The 20205-nt window shown below is 40.1% G+C and overlaps 1 long non-coding RNA gene across 1 annotated transcript; it reads left to right on the top strand.

The window, feature by feature from the left end:
• The first annotated feature begins 12947 nt into the window (after nt 1–12947).
• Nucleotides 12948–18975, top strand: LOC145532903 (uncharacterized). The gene is made up of 3 exons (XR_014073699.1): nt 12948–13072; nt 18342–18467; nt 18789–18975. It is a non-coding gene; the product is annotated as an uncharacterized LOC145532903 (long non-coding RNA).
• Nucleotides 18976–20205: the final 1230 nt, after the last annotated feature.

The following is a 20205-nucleotide window of genomic DNA, read 5'->3' as shown; positions in this document are numbered from 1 at the left end:
GCTAGCATGTGAGAGGTAGGGTCATACAGCACAACACAGCAGTGAAAAGCACCAGCTTGGAGTTAAACACACGTATTCAAACCCAGCTCCATCCCCTCCCTGCTAGACAAGTTGGCCAGTTATTCAACTCTTCTGTTCCTGAATTTCCTTATTTTAAACGTGGGGATAAACAACAATACTTACTAAATAGTAATACTTACAACATGTGGATGCTGTGAGGATTAAATGAGCTACTGAATGCTAAGCGGTTTGACATATAGCATGACTTCAGAATTGGTTTTATTGTCAGTGACTGAGAACATAGTTTACAATAACCGTGGTCTTGTAAATATTAATATATTTAAGGCAAAATTTGCTTCCTACTATTTGCTTTCTACTTGTCCTACCTGTTTCGATAATCTTTTTCCTTCTGTCTTGCATTATTTTGGTTTCATGGAGTATTTCCACTTTGTCCTGTTTTCACCTCTGCACACAGGGGGGTTACTGCTCTTTCACAGCTGATCTAGAGATCCCTGAGACCTGCTTGACTCACAAACTGTGACTTCTCACTTCATTCAGACATGCAAGAACTGCTTTCCCTTCCTTTCAAGTTATTTGCTTTTGTTGTCATTTATTTTAATCGCATACATATTCATATTCTATTCAAATATTATTATTATAGATTTGTACAATCTACATTCATTTCAGTTTACAGACATAAATGCCTTTTCTTGTTCTTCATCTTTTCTGTATCTCCAATATCCCATCTGGGATCATTCACCTTCCTCCTGCAAAATGGCTGTTATATTTCCTGCCCTATACTGCAAGTGAAAGTCGCTCAGTCGTGTCCGACTCTTTGCAATCTTATGGACTATACAGTCCATGGAATTTTCCAGGCTAGAACACTGGAGTTGGTAGCCTTTCCCTTCTCCAGGGGATCTTCCCAACCCAGGGATCGAACCCAGGTCTCCCACAGTGTAAGCAGATTCTTTACCAGCTGAGCCACAAGGGAAGCCCTGTAATATTGCTCTAGTATGTGTATAGTATAAAATATGTCCTGTATAAAACAAATATGCCCTGTATAAAATAGTATAAACTATGCCCTATAATATTTCTCTAGTAAGTGTAAGCTCACTAGTGACAAATCCTCTCTGCTGTTTACTTTTCTGAAAATCTGTTGATTTTATCTTCTTCCTTGAAGAATTTTTTTTCACCCAGTGTAGAATTCTAGGTTGGGAATTAGCTTTCAGTATTTTGAAATTTTTTCCTTTATTACATTCTGGTTCTATTATCTATTTTATTTTATTATTTATTTTATTATCCCTACTTTCGATTTTATTTTATGTTACTTTACTAATTTACTTTTATCTTTGTTAAAATTTTATAATTTTATTTCATTTATTTCACTTTATTCTATGTTTTACTTCACATTTTACTTTTGTTATTTTTCTTTACGTTTTAAAATTTGTGTCATTTTATTATAGTTTATATTTTATTTATGTATTTATTTTGAAATTTCACTATTTTATTTTATTATTTTGATTTACTTTATTTTCCAGTGACAGCTATAATCCACTATTCCACCTTTGAAATCAATATGTCTTTCTTTCTCTGGTCATTTTTAAGATTTCTCCTTTTGTTTGATTTTTCAGCCATTTTTTCTGATGCAATTTTCTCTGGATTTATTCTGCTTTTTGAATCTCTACTAGTTTGAGAATTTGTCAATCACTGCTTCTATGTCCACACCATACTCTTTCTTTTATTCTTCTGGAAGGAATCTCATGACATGTATGATAAATCTTATTGTATTTCCTTTGTCTTTTATCCTTCATATTTTTAAATTCTTTTTTCTTTATATGACTTTTTCTGGATATTTACTTTAAATCTATCTTTCCAATCCATTATTCTCTCTTATCCTTTAATAGTCTTCATTCCTTCTACTGTTTCTAATTTCAGTCACTGCACTTTTCAATTCTAAAATTTCCTTTTGATTATCCTGACAGTTCCCAATTATTTATCAAAATTCTTTATCTTTTATTATATCTCATAGACAATTTATTTGTACTTTGTTATTTTAAATTCTGTTGCTGGTGACTCTAATCTGGAGCCCTTTGGGATCTGTTTTTTATCTTTTTTCTTATTCCCTCCTATGGCTTCATATTTTTGATGGACTACCTGGTATATGTGACAGATTAGAACATTTATGCAAGGCCATAACTTACTGGAGAAATGATTTATGGCCAGAATCACCAGCACACTACTGGGATGAGATGTGTGTGTATGTGTATATGTGTGTGTGTTCAGTTGTGTCCAACTCTTTGTGACCCCCATGGACTGTAGCCTGCCAGGCTTCCCTGCCCATAGAATTTTCCAGGCAAGAATACTGGAATGGGTTGCCATTTCTTCCTTCAGGGGATCTTCCCAACCCGGGGACTTGAACTTGCACCTCCCGTGTCTCCTGTATCGGCTGGCAGATTCTTTACCACTTGAGTCCTCTTAGCGGGTAAAGTATCCACCTGCCAATGCAAGAGACACAGGAGAGGCAGGTTCGATCCCTGGGTTGGGAAGATTCTGTGGAGGAGGCAATGGCAACTCACTCTAGGCAATACTTCAGGCAAGTATTTCTTGGCTGAAAAATCCCATGGTCAGAGGAGCCTGGTGGGCTATATTTCAACGGGTCACAAAGAGTCAGATACAACAGCAACTAAGCACAGGTCAGCATCGACTTCAAGAATTGAGATGATCCTAAGACATGCTTCCATTCCCACAGGGCTGTGCTATTTTCCCCTTACCTGGGCTCTTAGAATATAGGGCTTGGGTGATTCAAATCAAAGCAGGAGAGGTTTTCCAAGCCCTGCTTCACTGGGGGGCCCTGAACTTCTGTTATTCTCACGCTCACCATGTGAGGTTGGCAAAAGATCAGCATATATTGTATTTTCAACTTCTGAGCTCCCTCTTCCAGAATCCCACTCACTTTTAGAATAAAATAATCCCGAATGCGGGGATCATCTCTCTGTATTTCTGTCTCCTTCTGGATCTTGGTCTTGGATTGCTTCATCGCATTGACAACTCTCCAAAGATTTCAGTTACTCCAATTAGACAATGTGCGTGTGTGTATGTGTTGGGGGCAGGGTTGTTTTATCTAACTTTCTCCTTGTCTTCAGCAGTTGTTTTTGTTTCATCAGTAAGTCTTGTCTGACTCTTTTGCGACTGCATGGACTGCAGCCTGTCAGGTTCCTCTGTCCATGGAATTTTCCAGGCAAGAATACTGGAGTAGGTTGTCATTTCCTTCTCCAGGAGATCTTCTCGATCCAGGGATTGAACCCACATCTCCTCCATTACAGGCAGATTCTTTACCACTGAACCACCTGGGATTGTCTTCAGCAGAGACCTGATCGAAATTATTTGGATCACCTAGTCTACCATGTCAAGAAGTAGAAATCCAAAGTTTCTTTTTTCAAAAGTATGACTTTCTAAATTATTATTATTATGAAAAGAGACCCAGAAAAAGATATTTAATTCAGAATTCCCTAGCTTATTTTACTACAGATGCCTTTGTTTTTGTGAAGCAGCCCATAGAACAAATGTTCCACAGCATCTCAACTTACAAAAGGCTAAGATTTCAAAAGGCTGTCCCTAAGAACTTTGCCTTGTAAGTTCAAAGTGATGTTCAACAAGGAGCCATTGTATTCACGTTTATGCAAAGTTAAGTTACAAGAGAAGAACTCTGTTTGATGGTTTTGTTGTGACTCATCCCACTCCATGTAACAACTGTCATTCTTTCACCACTTTCTTCTGTTTTAATTATTTCTACTTTTATTTTCATTGTAGTTGTACACACAGAGAACATAGGATTGGTCAAAAAGGCACTTCGGGACAGGTATGTAATGCCATTTTTAAACATTTTTTATTTTGAAATAATACCTTCATCCATGCATGTCTGCTCAGTCATTTCGGACTCTTTGTGACCCCATGGACTGTAGCCCGCCAGGCTCCTCTGCCCATGGGATTTTCCAGGCAAGCAGACTGGAGTGGGTAGCCATTTCTGCCTCCAGGGGATCTTCCTGAAATAGGGATCAAACCTTTGTCTCCCTGTGTCTCCTGCATTGGCAGGCAGATTTTTTTTTTATCACTGAGCCACCCAGGAAGCCCTATCTTCATCTAGCTCTCCCCAGTGATGACGTTTCACACAACTAAAGTAAAATACCAAGACCCAGAAGTTGACACCAAGTATTGACATTGATACAATACTATCAAGTAGCCTGCAAATCTTAATTAGTTTCACCACTTTTTAAAATGCATTCATTTGTGTGTGTATGTGTACATGTAACTGTATACAATGCTCTCTAGTGTAGAGATTTATGTAACTCCCAAACACAATCAAGATACAAAACTGTTTTATCATCACAAAGATCTTCACAACCCAGACAATCGTGATGGGGTATCACTCACCTAGAGCCAGACGTTCTGGAATGCAAAGTCCAAGAGGGCCTTAGGAAACATCACTATGAGCAAAGCTAGTGGAGGTGATGGAATTCCAGTTGAGCTATTCCAAATCCTAAAAGATGATGCTGTGAAAGTGCTGCACTCAATATGCCAGCAAATTTGGAAAACTCAGTAGTGGCTGCAAGACTGGAAAAGGGCAGTTTTCATTTCAATCCCAAAGGCAGTGCCAAAGAATGCTCAGACTACCACACAATTGCACTCATCTCACATGCTTGCAAAATAATGCTCAAAATTCTCCAAGCCAGGCTTCAACAGTTCGTGAACCATGAACTTCCAGATGTTCAAGCTAGATTTAGAAAAGGCAGGGGAGACAGAGATCAAATTGCCAACATCCGCTGGATCATCAAAAAAGCAAGAGAGTTCCAGAAAAACATCTACTTCTGCTTTATTGACTACGCCAAAGCCTTTCACTGTGTGGATCACAACAAACTGTGGAAGATTCCTCAAGAGATGGGAATACCAGACCACCTGACCTGCCTCTTGAGAAATATGTGTGCAGATCAAGAAGCAACAGTTAGAACTGGACATGAAACAATAGACTGGTTCCAAATTGGGAAAGGAGTATGTCAAGGCGGTATAGTGTCACCCTGCTTATTTAATTTATATGCATAATACATCATGAGAAATGCTGGGCTGGAGGAAGCACAAGCTGGAATCAAGATTGCCAGAAGAAATATCAATAACTTCAGATATGCAGATGACACCACTCTTTTGGCAGAAAGCGAAGAAAAACTAAAGAGCCTCTTGATGAAAGTGAAAGAGGAGAGTGAAAAAGTTGGCTTAAAACAATATTCAGAAAACTAAGATCATGGCATCTGGTCCCATCACTTCATGGCAAATAGATGAAACAGTGACAGACTTTATCTTTTTGAGCTCCAAAATCACTGCAGATGGTGACTGCAGCCATGAAATTAAAGGACGCTTGCTCCTTGGAAGAAAAGTTGCAACCAACCTAGACAGCATATTAAAAAGCAGAGACATTACTTTGCCAACAAAGGTCTGTCTAGTCAAAGCTATGGTTTTTCTGGTAGTCATGTATGGATCAGAGAAGGCAATGGCACCCCACTCCAGTACTCTTGCCTGGAAAATCCCATGGATGGAGAAGCCTGGTAGGCTACAGTCCATGGGGTCGCTAAGAGTAGGACACCACTGAGCGACTTCACTTTCACTTTTCCCTTTCATGCACTGGAGAAGGAAATGGCAACCCACTACAGTATTCTTGCCTGGAGAATCCCAGGGATGGTGGAGCCTGGTGGGCTGCTGTCTATGGGGTTGTACAGAGTTGGACACGACTGAAGCGACTTAGCAGGACTGCAAGGAGATACAACCAGTCCATCCTAAAGGTAATCAGTCCTCAATATTCATTGGAAGGACTGATGCTGAAGCTGAAACTCCAATACTTTGTCTACCTAATGCAAAGAACTGACTCATTGGAAAAGACCTTGATGCTGGGAAAGATTGAAGGCAGGAGGAGAAGAGGATGACAGAGGATGAGATAGTTGGATGGCATCACCAACTCAACGAACACAAGTTTGAGTAAACTTCAGGAGTTGGTGATGTATAGGGAGGCCTGGCGTTCTGCAGTCCATGGGGTCACAAAGAGCTGGACATGGATGAGAGACTGAACTGAACTGAACCAAACTGAAGAATGTTGTAGAAATGGAATCAAACAGCTTGTAACTTTAACAAAATATTTTATTTGTTTGAAAGAAAGTGTTATTCACTCAGTCATGTCTGACTCTTTGAGATCACATAGATTATAGTCTACTAGCCTCCTCTGTCCATTGAATTCTCCAGGCAAGAATACTGGAGTGGTTTGCCATTCCCTTCTCCAGGGGATCTTCCTGACCCAGGGATTGAACCTGTGCCTCCTGAATTGAAGGTAGATTCTTTACCATCTGAGCCACCAGGGAAGCTTATAAACATTTACTTATTTCTTTTTTGGCTGTGCTGGATTGTTGATGCTTTGTGCTGGCTTTCTCTCATTGTGGCGAGTGGGGGGTACTCTGTTGAGATGCGTGGGCTTCTCATTGCCGTGGGTTCTCAAGTTAAGAATCACAGACTCTAGACACATGGGCTTCAGTGAGTCCAGCTCACAAGCTGTAGATTGCTGACTCAATAGCTGTGGTGCATGGGCTTAGTTGTACCAAGGCATGTGGAATCTTCCCGGACCAGGGATCGAACCATTGTCCCCTGCATTGGCAGGCAGATTCTCATCCTACTGAGTCACCAAGGAAGTCCAACATGTAACTTTTTGAGGTTTACTTTTCTCACGAAGCACAATATCCTTGAGGGGTCTACCCAGTAATCACAATTTTACTTGACTCAACATCGATGCTGTGTTTCTATTTCCTTTGCCTTTTTTGTTTGTTTGTTTACAAATAAGACAAGAAACTGTCTAAAAGTCATGAGCGAATTAATGACAGAGTTCTTGACCCTCTAGTTCAGAATTACATACAACAGATCTTGTTTCTCCTAAGACCAATCCTTCTTGCTTCCTGACGAGTTTGGAACAACAGGTCGGCTGAAGGTCATGATGGATAAACACAATCCACTGAATATTTAATCAGAAGTTTGTTATATGAAAATCAAATTGTTCTTGACTTGGCCTGAAGCAACTACTGCATGATCCCACTAAGTACAAACTACAGAATGGGTCACTTGGAAATCATTCACATACTTATTGTTGAAAGAATGTCAAAATAGAATTTCTAATGCCTGAATAGAATTTCTAAACTCTTAGCTCAAGAGTTGTTGACTTCAAAAACAAGAAATGAATGCAGTGACTGTGTCTACAAGTGACATTTCCTAGTTTTCTTCTTTATCTTCTCTCATCTTTGGAGGTTTGCCTAAAAGGTCACCAAGTTTAGGAATGAAACTAATAAGTATTCCACAGCTTTCTGCAGTGGTGGAGAATGTTTCTGGCAAGGGCAAGAATATTTCATGAAGTCCAAGAGCAGACATTAGCAATCTGAGGTTTGTACCATCCCATAAGAACTCTTGAAGTACCTTTTTTAGAGTACCGATTAAGTGCATGCAAGCATGCTAAATTGCTTCATTACTGTCCAACTCTTTGCAATCCCATGGACTATAGCCTGCCAGGCTCCTCCATCCATAGGATTCTCCAGGCAAGAATACTGGAGTGCCCTCCTCCAGGGGATCTTCCCAACCTAGCAATCGAACTCACTTTTCTTATGTCTCACGCATTGGCAGGTGGGTTCTTTACCACTAGCGCCACCGGGGAAGCCCATTGTTGTTGTTGTTCAGTTGCTCAGTCATGTCTGACTCTTTGTGACCCCATGGACTGCAGCACGCCAGGCCTCCCTGTCCATCACCACCTCCCGGAGCTTGCTCAAACTCATGTACATTGAGTCGGTGATGCCATCCAACCATCTCATCCTCTGTCATCCCCTTCTCCTACTGCCTTCAATCTTTCCCAGCATCAGGGTCTTTTCCAATGAGTCGGCTCTTCACATCAGTTGGCCAAAGTATTGGAGCTTCAGCTTCAGCATCCGTCCTTCGAATGAATATTCAAAATTGATGTCCTTTAGGATTGACTGGTTTGATCTCCTTGCAGTCCAAGGGACTGTCAAGAGCCTTCTCCAACCCACAGTTCAAAAGCATCAATCTTTTGGTGCTCAGCCTTCTTTATAGTCCAATTCTCATATCTGTGCATGACTATGGGAGAAACCATAGTTTTGACTATATGTGCATTTGTCAGCAAAGTAATGTCTCTGCTTTTTAATATGCTGTCTAGATTTGTCAAAACTTTTCTTCCAAGGAGCAAATGTCTTTTAATTTCATGGCTGCAGTCACCATCTGCAGTGATTTTGGAACCCAAGAAAATAAAACCTGTCACTGTTTCCATTGTTTCCCCATTTATTTGTCATGAGTGATGGGATCAGATGCCATGATCTTAGTTTTTTTGGAAATTGAGTTTTAAGCCAGCTTTTTCACTCTCCTCTTTTACTTTCATCAAGAGGCTTTTTCGTTATTCTTCACTTTCTGCCATAAGGGTGATGTCATCTGTGTATCTGAGGTTATTGATATTTCTCCTGGCAATCTTGTTTCCAGCTTGTGCTTCCTCCAGCCCAGCATTTCTCATGATGTACTCTGCATATAAGTTAAATAAGCAGGGTGACAATATACAGCCTTGAAGTACTCCTTTCCCTATTTGAGACCAGTTCATTGTTCCATGTCTGGTTCTAGCTGTTGCTTCTTGACCTGCATACAGATTTCTCAGGAGATAGGTAAGGTGATCTTTTATTCCCATCTCTAGAAGAATTTTCCACAGTTTGTTGTAATCCACACAGTCAAAGACTTTAGTGTAGTCAATGAAACAGAAGTAGATATTTTTCTGAAATTCTTGCTTTCTCAATGATCCAACAGATATTGGCAATTTGATTTCTGGTTCCTCTGCCTTTTCTAAAACCAGCTTCAACATTTGGAAGTTCTCAGTTCATGAACTGCTGAAGCTTGCTTGGAGAATTTTGAGCATTATTCTGCTAATGTGTGAGATGAGTGCAATTGTGTAGCAGTTTGAGCATTCTTTGGCATTGCCTTTCTTTGGGATTGGAATGAAAACTGATCTTTTCTAGTCTTGTGGCCACTGCTGAGTTTTCCAAATTTGCTGGCATATTGAGTGCAGCACTTTCACAGCATCATCTTTTAGGATTTGAAATAGCTCAACTGGAATTCCATCACCTCCACTAGCTTTGTTCATAGTGATGCTTCCTAAGGCCCACTTGACTTCACACTCTAGGGTGTCTGGCTCTAGGTGAGTGATCACATCATCTTGGTTATCTGGATCATGAAGATTTTTTTTTGTATAGTTCTTCTGTGTATTCTTGCCACCTATTCTCTATATCTTCTGCTTCTGTTACGTCCATACCATTTCTGTAATTTATTGAGCCGATCTTTGCATGAAATTCTCCCTTGGTATCTCTAATTTTCTTGAAGAGATCTCTGGTCTTTCCCATTCTATTGTTTCCCTCTTTCTTTGCATTGTTCACTTCAGAAGGCTTTCTTATCTCTGCTATTCTATGGAACTCTGCATTCAGATGGGCATATCTTTCCTTCTTACCTTTTGCCTTTTATTTCTCTTCTTTTATCAGCTATTTGTAAGGCTTCCTTGGACAACCATTTTGCCTGAAGCCCATACTGACTGCTAAGGGACCTAATATATCTCTGCAACCACGTTTTTTCAAATTACCTCCTAAGGCCATCCAGTGTAGATCAAGGAAGCTTTTCACACCAATCCTTACCAGCTGCTGAGTTTCCTAGTATGAGGTCTAGGAGAATATCCAAGGTCCAGGGGGCTTTATTAAGCTCCACTTGAGTGCTGGTCAGTCTAAGTGTAGAGACACTTGGAATGGGTAGAGTTTGGGGATGATCACTGCAGATGGTGACTGCAGCCATGAAATTAAAAGACTCTTACTCCTGGGAAGGAAGTTTATGGCCAACCTAGATAGCATATTGAAAAGCAGAGACATTACTTTGCCAACCAAAGTCCGTCTAGTCAAGGCTATGGTTTTTCCAGTGGTCATGTATGGATGTGAGAGTTGGACGGTGAAGAAAGCTGAGCACCACAGAACTGATGCTTTTGAACTGTGGTGTTGGAGAAGACTCTTGAGAGTCCCTTGGACTGCAAGGAGATCCAATCAATCCATCCTAAAGGAGATCAGTCCTGGGTGTTCATTGGAAGGACTGATGTTGAAGCTGAAACTCCAAATAGTTGACTCATTGGAAAAGACCCTAATGCTGGGTAGGATTGAGGGCAGGAGGAAAAGGGGACGACAGAGGATGAGATGGTTAGATGGCATCACCGACTCGATGGACATGGGTTTGGGTCAATTCCGGGAGTTGGTGGTGGACAGAGAGGCCTGGCATGCTGCGATTCATGGGGTCGCAAAGAGTCGGACATGACTGAGCGACTGAACTGAACTGAACTGAAGGGTAGTGCATCACTGCACAGTATCTTAGATGAATGACTTCCTCTTGATCAAATCTCCCAGTGGAGTTATGCTGTTTAGGAGAGTATGAAACACTCTACTTGGCATGGCAAATGTAGCCCAGTAATTTTAACCTAAGGAACCACAGCCAGGATTGAAAAAAAAAAAAACCACTTACTCAGGCACATTCCCTCCAAAATCACCTTTGTATACATCTTCAAAAATGGGTTGGGTACTGATGCTGGGGTCATGCTTTAATTAGCGATCTCTCCTATAGATACAAGGCTGATCTTGTATTTCAGAAAATTAACTCATATAATTTATTCACATCTGTAATAACAGGTGAGCTGTTCTCCCTTTAAAATTCACTGAGTCCTTTTCCTCTGATATTTTATCATCATAACAGCATTTTTAAAATGTTGGCTCACAGGCGATTTGCCTTGTAAGGTATTTTTATCAGTTTTAAACATGGTAAACATTATAGTAGCTTAGAGCAGATTTGGAAGTTGGAAGGTGCTTATCTAAACAGAGGAAGACTTTGAACACCTTGCCATTCTTCCATTAGCGCTTAATGATGGGTTTTTCCATCAAATGGGGGAGACCTGTAAGCTTCCTAACAAGAAGACTCTACTACTAAGAAAAGGAAGTCCTCCCTAACCCTACCAAGCTGTAGGTTGGAGAACTGAGACATTTAAGATGTGGAAACTTTAAGTTGCAGAAAATAGACTGAAATGTTGGATATTGAGGATAATGTGCCCTTGGCAAAAGGTAATATCCTTTTTCTAGGAAAAGAGCTTTAACAAGACTTATTTAAAAAAATAAAATAAAAAACAAGAGGTATATTGGGCACCAAATACCTCTTAAACAAGTAACATTTGGGTGAGTTAACTGTAAAGGTACCCACTGTGTATTAAATTTTCCTCTAAATAAGAAACTCATGGGTATGAACAAATAAGGTGGAAAATTCACAGCTTTTTCCCTCACACTATAGGTTAGAGGCCACCCACCCAGTTTGGGGTCCTGCACCTTTCATATTTGAAGCAGATCAAAGAATTTGAAAACCAAAATCTAACAACTTTGGCATATTTTTATAACCCAAAAGGGGGAAAATGTTTTGCAGTTTCCATTACACACAGAAAAGTGATTAATTATATTGAGAGGGAGAAATTTATAATATTCAAAGAAACCATATTGAGTGCATATATTCCTCCTCATTTTATACTGGTGTAAAAGTCAAGGCTCTATGGCAATGTATGGGAGGGAAATCCCATGGGAAATGAACATTTCCAATAATCTATTATTGAAGTTTATAATTTATAAACTTTACTGACTTTCCAAAGGAAAAAAAAAATCTCTAAAGGTAAATTAATGTTGTTATTTACACCAAATGACCATCCGTGGATTTCTGAAAGACCATGAGATAAAATATAAAACATTGCATTAAAAGACCATCAACAATGAGTCTATTTTGCAAAAACCCCACCCATCTAACAATGAAATAATTTTATCGACTTTTCCTTTGGAATATGCCTTCCAAAGATGGGGCTGTCCTGACTTGTAGAAACAATAAACAATCTTGAGAGATTAAAATAAATGACTTCAGGCTTCTTTTAATTTTCTGCAAACCTTTTGTGAGAATAAAAGAATCACTATCCTTAAATAACTGGAGAATTACATCATTGATCAACTATGTCCCCAGTGGATAAGAGCTCAAGGTGAGACATGGTGTATGTGAAAGGAATTGCTTCTTTGGTAAAAGCCCCTCAGCAATTAAACACTCCAGACAAAGGGCCTTCTATCTCTATCCTTTCACCATCCTCCCCCACCCTTCCCCACCCCAGTGGGGAAAAAGATCTGAAGTTTGGATGTGGGAATGTGACATAGTTCTAGTTATACTTTTTCCTCTAAGGTTAATCATGAAAATATTATGAGTTGTGGGTTGGCAGTGGTTTTGGAGAAAGTGTTTTCAAGCATTACAAATGTTGAAGATTTTGAGAAAAGTGAAGTGAAGTCGCTCAGTCGTGTCCGACTCTTTGCGACCCCGTGAACTGTAGCCTACCTGGCTCCTCCATCCATGGGATTTTCCAGGCAAGAGTACTGGAGTGGGTTGCCATTTCCTTCTCCAGGGGATCTTCCCTACCTAGGGATAGAACCTGGTTCTCCCGCATTGCAGGCAGACACTTTACCCTCTGAGCCACTAGGGAAACCCTTTTGAGAAAAACTTACTGTATTAAATTGAAATTTCATTCAAGTGACATCTTTTTTTCTTGTCTTTCTATGAGTTTTGGTTCATCTTGGAGATACTTCTGGCCTTGGTATTATGGTGAGATTCTTGCAAACCACCACAGAGTCACCATTATGATGGAAAAGAAACTCTACTTTTAAAGTAATCTTCTGTTTGTGAAAGTGGAAGTCGCTCAGTAGTGTCCGACTCTTTGTGACCTCATGGACTAAACAGTCCATAGAATTCTCCAGGCCAGAATACTGGAGTGGGTAGCCTTTCCCTTCTCCAGGGGATCTTGCCAACCCAGAGATTGAACCCGGGTCTCCTGCATTGCAAGCGGATTCTTTACCAGCCGAGCCACAAGGGAAGCCCATCTTCTGTTTAGTGGCTAATATCTGCATGGTCATCAGAGGTAGGGGGGTCTAAACAGCTTTTCTCTGAAGAGTAATATGTGCGACACAACCAATCAACAGGATTCTTTAAGGTTTGCTTTGAGAAAAAAGTATTAAATTTGTGCTTCTGGGATAATTTATCAAATATATCTGTTTGGGGGTTGATAAGACTACTTGCAAGTCTTTATCCTTCTGTTAACTAGCTTGGAAATAATAATTATGGTGGTGATGATAGTAATAGTGGCTGAAAGTGAGAACCGAGTATGCCTCAGTTCCCTTTCCAAGCATTGTAACATGCAAATTCCAAGTTAAATTAGTCAACGATTATCTGAGATAAATACAGTTATTCCCACAAAATAACAGGTCATAAAATGTTACAGTATGTGTTTATGTTCACACAACCAAAAGAGATACACCAGAGAAGGAAGTCTAGATATCTCTTGAGTCTTTATTCATTCTGTGATGATGGTCTTCCTCATCAGCAATGTTTTGCAGCTACTATATAAAGGCTTTGTACCAAACCTTTCCATTCAAAAAGAAAGAAACATTAATACTCTACCAGCTCTCCCAAAAGGAGTAGTCTGTCTTCACTGATTTAATCAGTTAAGTCTGGACTGACCTGTGTCCTTCCCCAAAATCCTATGTTGCAGATTTAATGCCCATGTAACTGTAACTTCAGCAATACGTGGACCGTGAACTTCCAGATGTTCAAGCTGGTTTTAGAAAAGACAGAGGAACCAGAGATCAAATTGCCAATATCCGCTGGATCATCGAAAAAGCAAGAGAGTTCCAGAAAAACATCTATTTCTGCTTTATTGACTATGCCAAAGCCTTTGACTGTGTAGATCATAATAAACTGTGGAAAATTCTGAAAGAGATGGGAATACCAGACCACCTGACCTGCCTCTTGACAAATCTGTATGCAGGTCAGGAAGCAACAGTTAGAACTGGACACGGAACAACAGACTGCTTCCAAATAGGAAAAGGAGTCCGTCAAGGCTGTATATTGTCACCCTGCTTATTTAACTTCTATGCAGAGTACATCATGAGAAATGCTGCGCTGGAGGAAGCACAAGCTGGGATCAAGATTGCCGGGAGAAACGTCAATAATCTCAGATATGCGGATGACACCACCCTTATGGCAGAAAGTGAAGAAGAACTAAAGAGCCTCTTGATGAAAATGAAAGTGGAGCGTGAAAAAGTTGGCTTAAAGCTCAACATCAGAAAACTAAGATCATGGCATCTGGTCCCATCACTTCATGGCAAATAGATGGGGAAACTGGGGAAACAGTGGCTGACTTTATTTTTCTGGGCTCCAAAATCACTGCAGATGGTGATTGCAGCCATGAAATTAAAAGACACTTACTCCTTGGAAGGAAAGTTATGACCAACCTAGACAATATATTAAAAAGCAGAGACAGTACTTTGCCAACAAAGGTACGTCTACTCAAAGCTATGGTTTTTCCAGTGGTCATGTATGGATGTGAGAGTTGGACTATAAAGAAAGCTGAGAGCCAAAGAATTGACACTTTTAAACTGTGGTGTCGGAGAAGACTCTTGAGAGTCCCTTGGACTGCAAGGAGATCCAACCAGTCCATCCTAAAGGAGATCAGTCCTGGGTGTTCACTGGAAGGACTGATGTTGAAGCTGAAACTCCAATACTTTGGCCACCTCATGTGAAGAGCTGACTCATTGGAAAAGACCCTGATGCTGGGAAAGATTGAGGGCAGGAGAAGAAGGGGACGACAGAGGATGAGATAGTTGGATGGCATCATCGACTCGATGGACATGGGTTTAGGTGGACTCAGGGAGTTGGTGATGTACAGGGAGGCCTGGCGTGCTACGGTTCATGGGGTCGCAAAGAGTCGGACATGACTGAGCGACTGAACTGAACTGAACTGTAACTCAAGGATGGGGTCTTATAAGGAAGTAATTAAGATTTTTAGGACATAAGGGTGGGGTCCTCATCCTATAGAATTAGTGTTCTTATAGGAGATACTACTCTGTATCCTCCTCTCTGTTTCACTCTATCTGTCTCTCTGCCATGTGAGGACATAGTGAGAAGAACAGATTTGTAAGCCAAGAAGAAAGCCTCATCAGGAACCAGATCTGCTGGCACCTTGACCTTGAACTTTCCAGCCTCCAGAACTTTGAGAAATAAATTTCTATGGTTTCAGTCACACAGCCTGTGGGCTTTCGTTGTGGCAGCCTAAGCAGACTAATCAATTGTCTATTAAAAAAAGAGAGAAAGAATAAAGATAAGAAAAGAATAAAAATGAAGCAAAAGGAAGAAATCAAGTCATGCATAAATACATAGATTGTTAGAAAAATGACTCTTGAAGTCCACTGTCCACTGCAGTCAGTTAGCAGCAGACCAAAAGACCATGATTGAAATCAAATTTAATCGATTCTGCTATTAAAAGATTTGGTTGATTTTTGTAAAGTAATTAGCCTCCAATTAAAATAAATAAATTAATATAAAAAGAAAAAACAATATTTGGTTGAGAAAGGACTAGAGGGTTCGTCTTTGTGGTTTTTTTTGGACATAGCTGTAGTTTGTCAATCTAAGATGGTAATACAGTAGAATGAGTTCAAAGTTTTCAATAAGCATTCTATTCAGTGTTTTATTCCCAAACCATCATAATTCTGTAAGTGTTTCAGGGAGTGGCATTTGGATTAGCTTCCCTGGTGGCTCAGTGGTAAAGAACCTGCCTGCCAAAGCAGGAGACTCAGGTTTGATCCCTGGATGGGGACGATCCCCTGGAGAAGGAAATGGCAACCCACTCCAGTATTCTTGCCTGGGAAATCCCATGGACAGAGAAGCCTGGCGGACTATAGACCACGGGGTCACAAAGGGTCAGACACGACTTAGCTACTAAACATTTAAAGTTGGATTAGCATGTATTTTTCCAAAGCATCCAGAGAAAATACACACAGTATTTTAATTGTCCATATTCAGAAACTCAGTTTGTGTTTTCTTCTTTCTGGGTTAAAAAGGTATTTCAGAAAGGAAGGGTCTGGAGCTGTGTGTTAGCCATGGACAGTTGTGTTTCCAGCAACTCTGCCTGGAATCTGAGGCTGCTACCAAGCAGGCCCTCTGCCAGAGGGGAGAGGATTGTAAATCTGGAGAGAGAAATTCAGAGAGGAAAACCTGTTTTTGTTTAATTAAAATAAATTTGGGGAAATAGACAAGGGGGAATTCACTGCTTAATAGGATCACTAAGTCTCATCCTTCACCCCAAATGACTTGTCAAACTACTGTAGGAATCCTAGTGTGAAAACTTGTCAGGAATCCTGATCAGTGAATCAAAGCATGCACTCTCATCAGACTTTCTCATCAAAAGCCATGAAGGATGTTTTGGAATCCAGGTGCGATTTCCAGACACAGAAGGAAGTGAAGGTGTTTATAAACACAGAACTGTCAGTGATTCGGGGACTGTCTCTGCTTTTTTCCTGAAATGGAGAACAGATTACAAAGACTACAATGTTAGGAAGGAAACTTCAAAAGTGGTAACATCCAAAAATGCATCCGATATGCAGGTGAGAGTTTCGGGGCATGGTTGGGGGTTCTGCTGGAAAGATGGGAGCCAGGTCTTTGGAAGGCACAACCTCTTGATTCGCTTTTTTCAGGCTCCACTAGCTTCTACAGCTGCTGCACAACAGGTGAGAAATTACCAAGTATGCTTGCCCTAGAGGAAGTTAGGACGATAGGTGTGTTAAAGTCACCATAAAAAGTCTTCCATTTCATGCATGCCAAAATGTGCAATTCTGACATTTCTAAGAAGAGTGTGTTTTACTCCTACCCACCTACCAACCAGCCACCCACGTGTCATACCTTGGGACACGTGGCAACTTCTTGCCCAGCATCATTGCTAAAACCAGCCAATTGTAAGCTTCACCTAAACCAAAGCTTTTTCTGGGAAACTTCCTTCTAAAGACCCTCTAGACTTCATGTGTTACTAGGACTCTTCTCTTGGTAAGCTAATACCATCAACACAAGACTCTTTGAAAGACATCATTATTTAGCCTTACCAAAGCTATGTAAAGATCATTGATGTTGAAACTTTCAAGGAGAATGTTTAAAAAAAAAATTTACTCCCTTTGAAAATTGTTCATAAGCTGCCTTCTTTTTATCTGGGAGCCAAAATAACTAAATCATTCTAGATTCAAATCTAACATCTATACTGAATCCATACAGGGAGTTTGCTGCTATTTCCATAAAACAAAAAGTGAATTTTTGTTTATTCAATTATCATGTCCAGTCTAAGGTATTGTGGTTGTACAGGGAGATACTGTCTGTGACTCAACCCTGTTCTTGAACTTCTTGGCTTTAGCTCTTATTCTGCAGTAAATGTCTGTGATTGACATTCTACAGAAACACTTGACAATTTTAAGCGCCATTTCCTTGGTACTGGAAATAGATGCCAGTTAACACATGGGATGTTTCTAGTAGAAATGACTTTGTTGGTTTTTTGTTTCATGAACATGATAGATAGGTACTCTAAAGAAATATAGAATGTTTCTGTGTCAATAAAAACATTTGCATATATTATGCAATATAATTTTTAATAGTTTCACATTATTCCATCGTATGGCTCTGTAAAGATTTATTTCACCAGTTCTCTATTGATGGATGTTTTGGATTATTGCCGAATGTTTGATGTCATAAGAAACCCTATGATGGAAAAGATCCTTATATGTACATCTTCATACGCTTTTCTCCTAAGACAATTTGTTTAAAATAGAATTATCAGGTCAAAGAGTGTGCACATACTATAAGGCTTTTTCCAAATTGCTCTGCAGAAAGGTTATGCCTATTTATCTCATCAACAGCCATCACATCCTCACCAGTAACAGATATTATCAATCATTTAATCATCCTTAATTTGATAAGTGGATATCAGTAATTCACTAACATTTTAATTTATAGGAACAACTTTAATGATTAAGATGATCAAAGCCATTATTACATTTTGATTGGCATTTAAATTTCCTTTTCTATTCACAAGTTTTTCTCATTATTCTATTGAATTACTCATCTTACTGATCTCAAAAGATGCTTCATATAACCCTTCATCATCTATGTCGCAGGTATTTTTGCAAATTAATGTTTGTCTTTTAACTATCTTCACCACCAATAGGTGGTGGTGATGGAGGCCGTACAGAAAATTTTGGTTTCTGAATAGACAAATGTTTTACGAAATCCCAAGTTTTCCATTTCTGATATGTTTTTCTTCAACTAATGTAACTAAAATCTTTTTGTATTTTAAACAAAAATTTTGCTTTCAGGTATTATGGGCATCCTTTTAATGCAGGAACAATGAGAGGTGGAGTCCGAAATCTGGGATTCAGTATCCAGCCTTCTATCGTCACCAATCAGTGAGCAGCTTTGGACTCTGTTTTTACAAGCGTGAGGTTAGTCTCTTCAAGCCCCTTCATTTTACCTGTAAGACAACAGAACTTGCTCTGGGGTGGTTGGTTTTCAACCTTGGCTGCCCCTGTAATCACCTAGGCAGAGGTTAGCACACCTGACACTCAGGACACATCCCAAACCAAGTAAGTCAAAATCTCCAGGGTGGGGCCCAGACATCCCGTTTTTCTAAGCTTCCTGGTGCTTCCAGGATGCAGCCAAGCTTGAGACTGCAGATCTGGATGCATACGTACTAAGTCACTTCAGTCGTGTTCAACTCTTTGTGACCCTATGGACTGTAGCCCACCAGGCTCCTCTGTCCATAGGATTCTCCAGGCGTGAATATTGGAGTGGGCTGCCACACCCTCCTCCAGAGGAACTTCCCGACCCAGGAATCGAACTCAAGTCTCCTGCGGCTCCTGCATTGCAGGCAGATTCTTTACCGCTGGGCCACTGGGAAGCCACATTAGATGCTGTGTTTTCCAAACTTGCCTAATGATTTCTTTAATGGCTTACCAGGCTCTGACTTGGGATTATTTCTACTAGAAATGACTTTTTTTTTTTATTATGAATATGATGGATAGGTACTCTAAAATATATTGAAGAAGAAACCTTAAAAGTAGGGTTTAGTGGCTATAGCAAGTCTGCCTTGGGTCCCAAGAATCCTTGTGATTAGCAAGTTTTTCCACAGTTTTTCTTTTTATAACATTCAGTTATTCTAACAATCTTTCTGGATAGTCTCCTTGCAGAGATGTTATTCCAAAGCTGAAGTTATCAGTGAAAACTTAAATTATATCCTGGGAATGAGCACTCTGACACTTGTCCACTTGCTTGACACCATTACAGATGATTAACATCATGTGAGACATTGGCAATTTTCCTTTCCACACCCCTAAAAAACCTGAGTGAAGGCACACAAAGTCACCCAGATAATGAGTGAAAGAACCAGAGCTAGGACTCAGGCACCCTGGCCCCTGATCTCACCTTCTGTTGCCTCAGTCTCTTCATCTGTGAAATGGGGGTGAGAGTGTCTCTGTACCTGCTTTGAGGAGTGTTCTGAAGGCGGGTGAGGTAATGTCTGTGGGACTTGACAGTGATGTAGATGAAAGGCACTGTAATGAGTACAAAGTAGTATTTTTCATATTACACTTTAAAGCTCTGTAGATGTTGAAAGGCCCTTTTTATATAAACATGCAGAAACAATAGTAAAAAGGAAGTACCCCCTTTATTCCACTTTTTATATTCCCAGATTCCTTTTACCCATTAATCTTTCTTCAGTGTTGCCTCAACAGTGCATTTCCCTGGTTGGGAACCAGAGGAGAGTGTGGAGATGACAAAGCCATATTCTAAACCATCTTTGCCTGTTTCACTCTACCATGCACCTTGCTTTAACAATGCTAATCAGAACTTGTGCTAAAATGCTCACCTGCTTGAGGATTTGCTATATGTCCACCTACCCCACAGAACCGTGGGCTGCCATGAGGACTGCAGCAGGTCCAATGTATGTTTCATATTACCCATAGCCTAGGATGCTGTCTACCCCGGGGATTTATTTTTTAAAGAAATAAATGCGTGAGTGTATGAATTAATGATCTCAGTCAAAATGCAAGGCTAATCACCGAGTGAAGCCAACAAGGTCACTTTTATAAGCACAAAGAATAGTTTGTACTTGAGATTCGCACCCTTTACTCTGGGAACTTCAGGTTTTCCTGGGCATATTATTATTATTATTATTTTTCCATT

This window comes from Giraffa tippelskirchi, chromosome 2 (genome assembly GCF_054371585.1).
Source record: "Giraffa tippelskirchi isolate mGirTip1 chromosome 2, T2T-mGirTip1v1.2.pri, whole genome shotgun sequence".
Classification (NCBI taxonomy): domain Eukaryota; kingdom Metazoa; phylum Chordata; class Mammalia; order Artiodactyla; family Giraffidae; genus Giraffa; species Giraffa tippelskirchi.
Note: the sequence above shows the minus strand (reverse complement) of the source record. Positions and strands in the feature narration are given on the sequence as shown.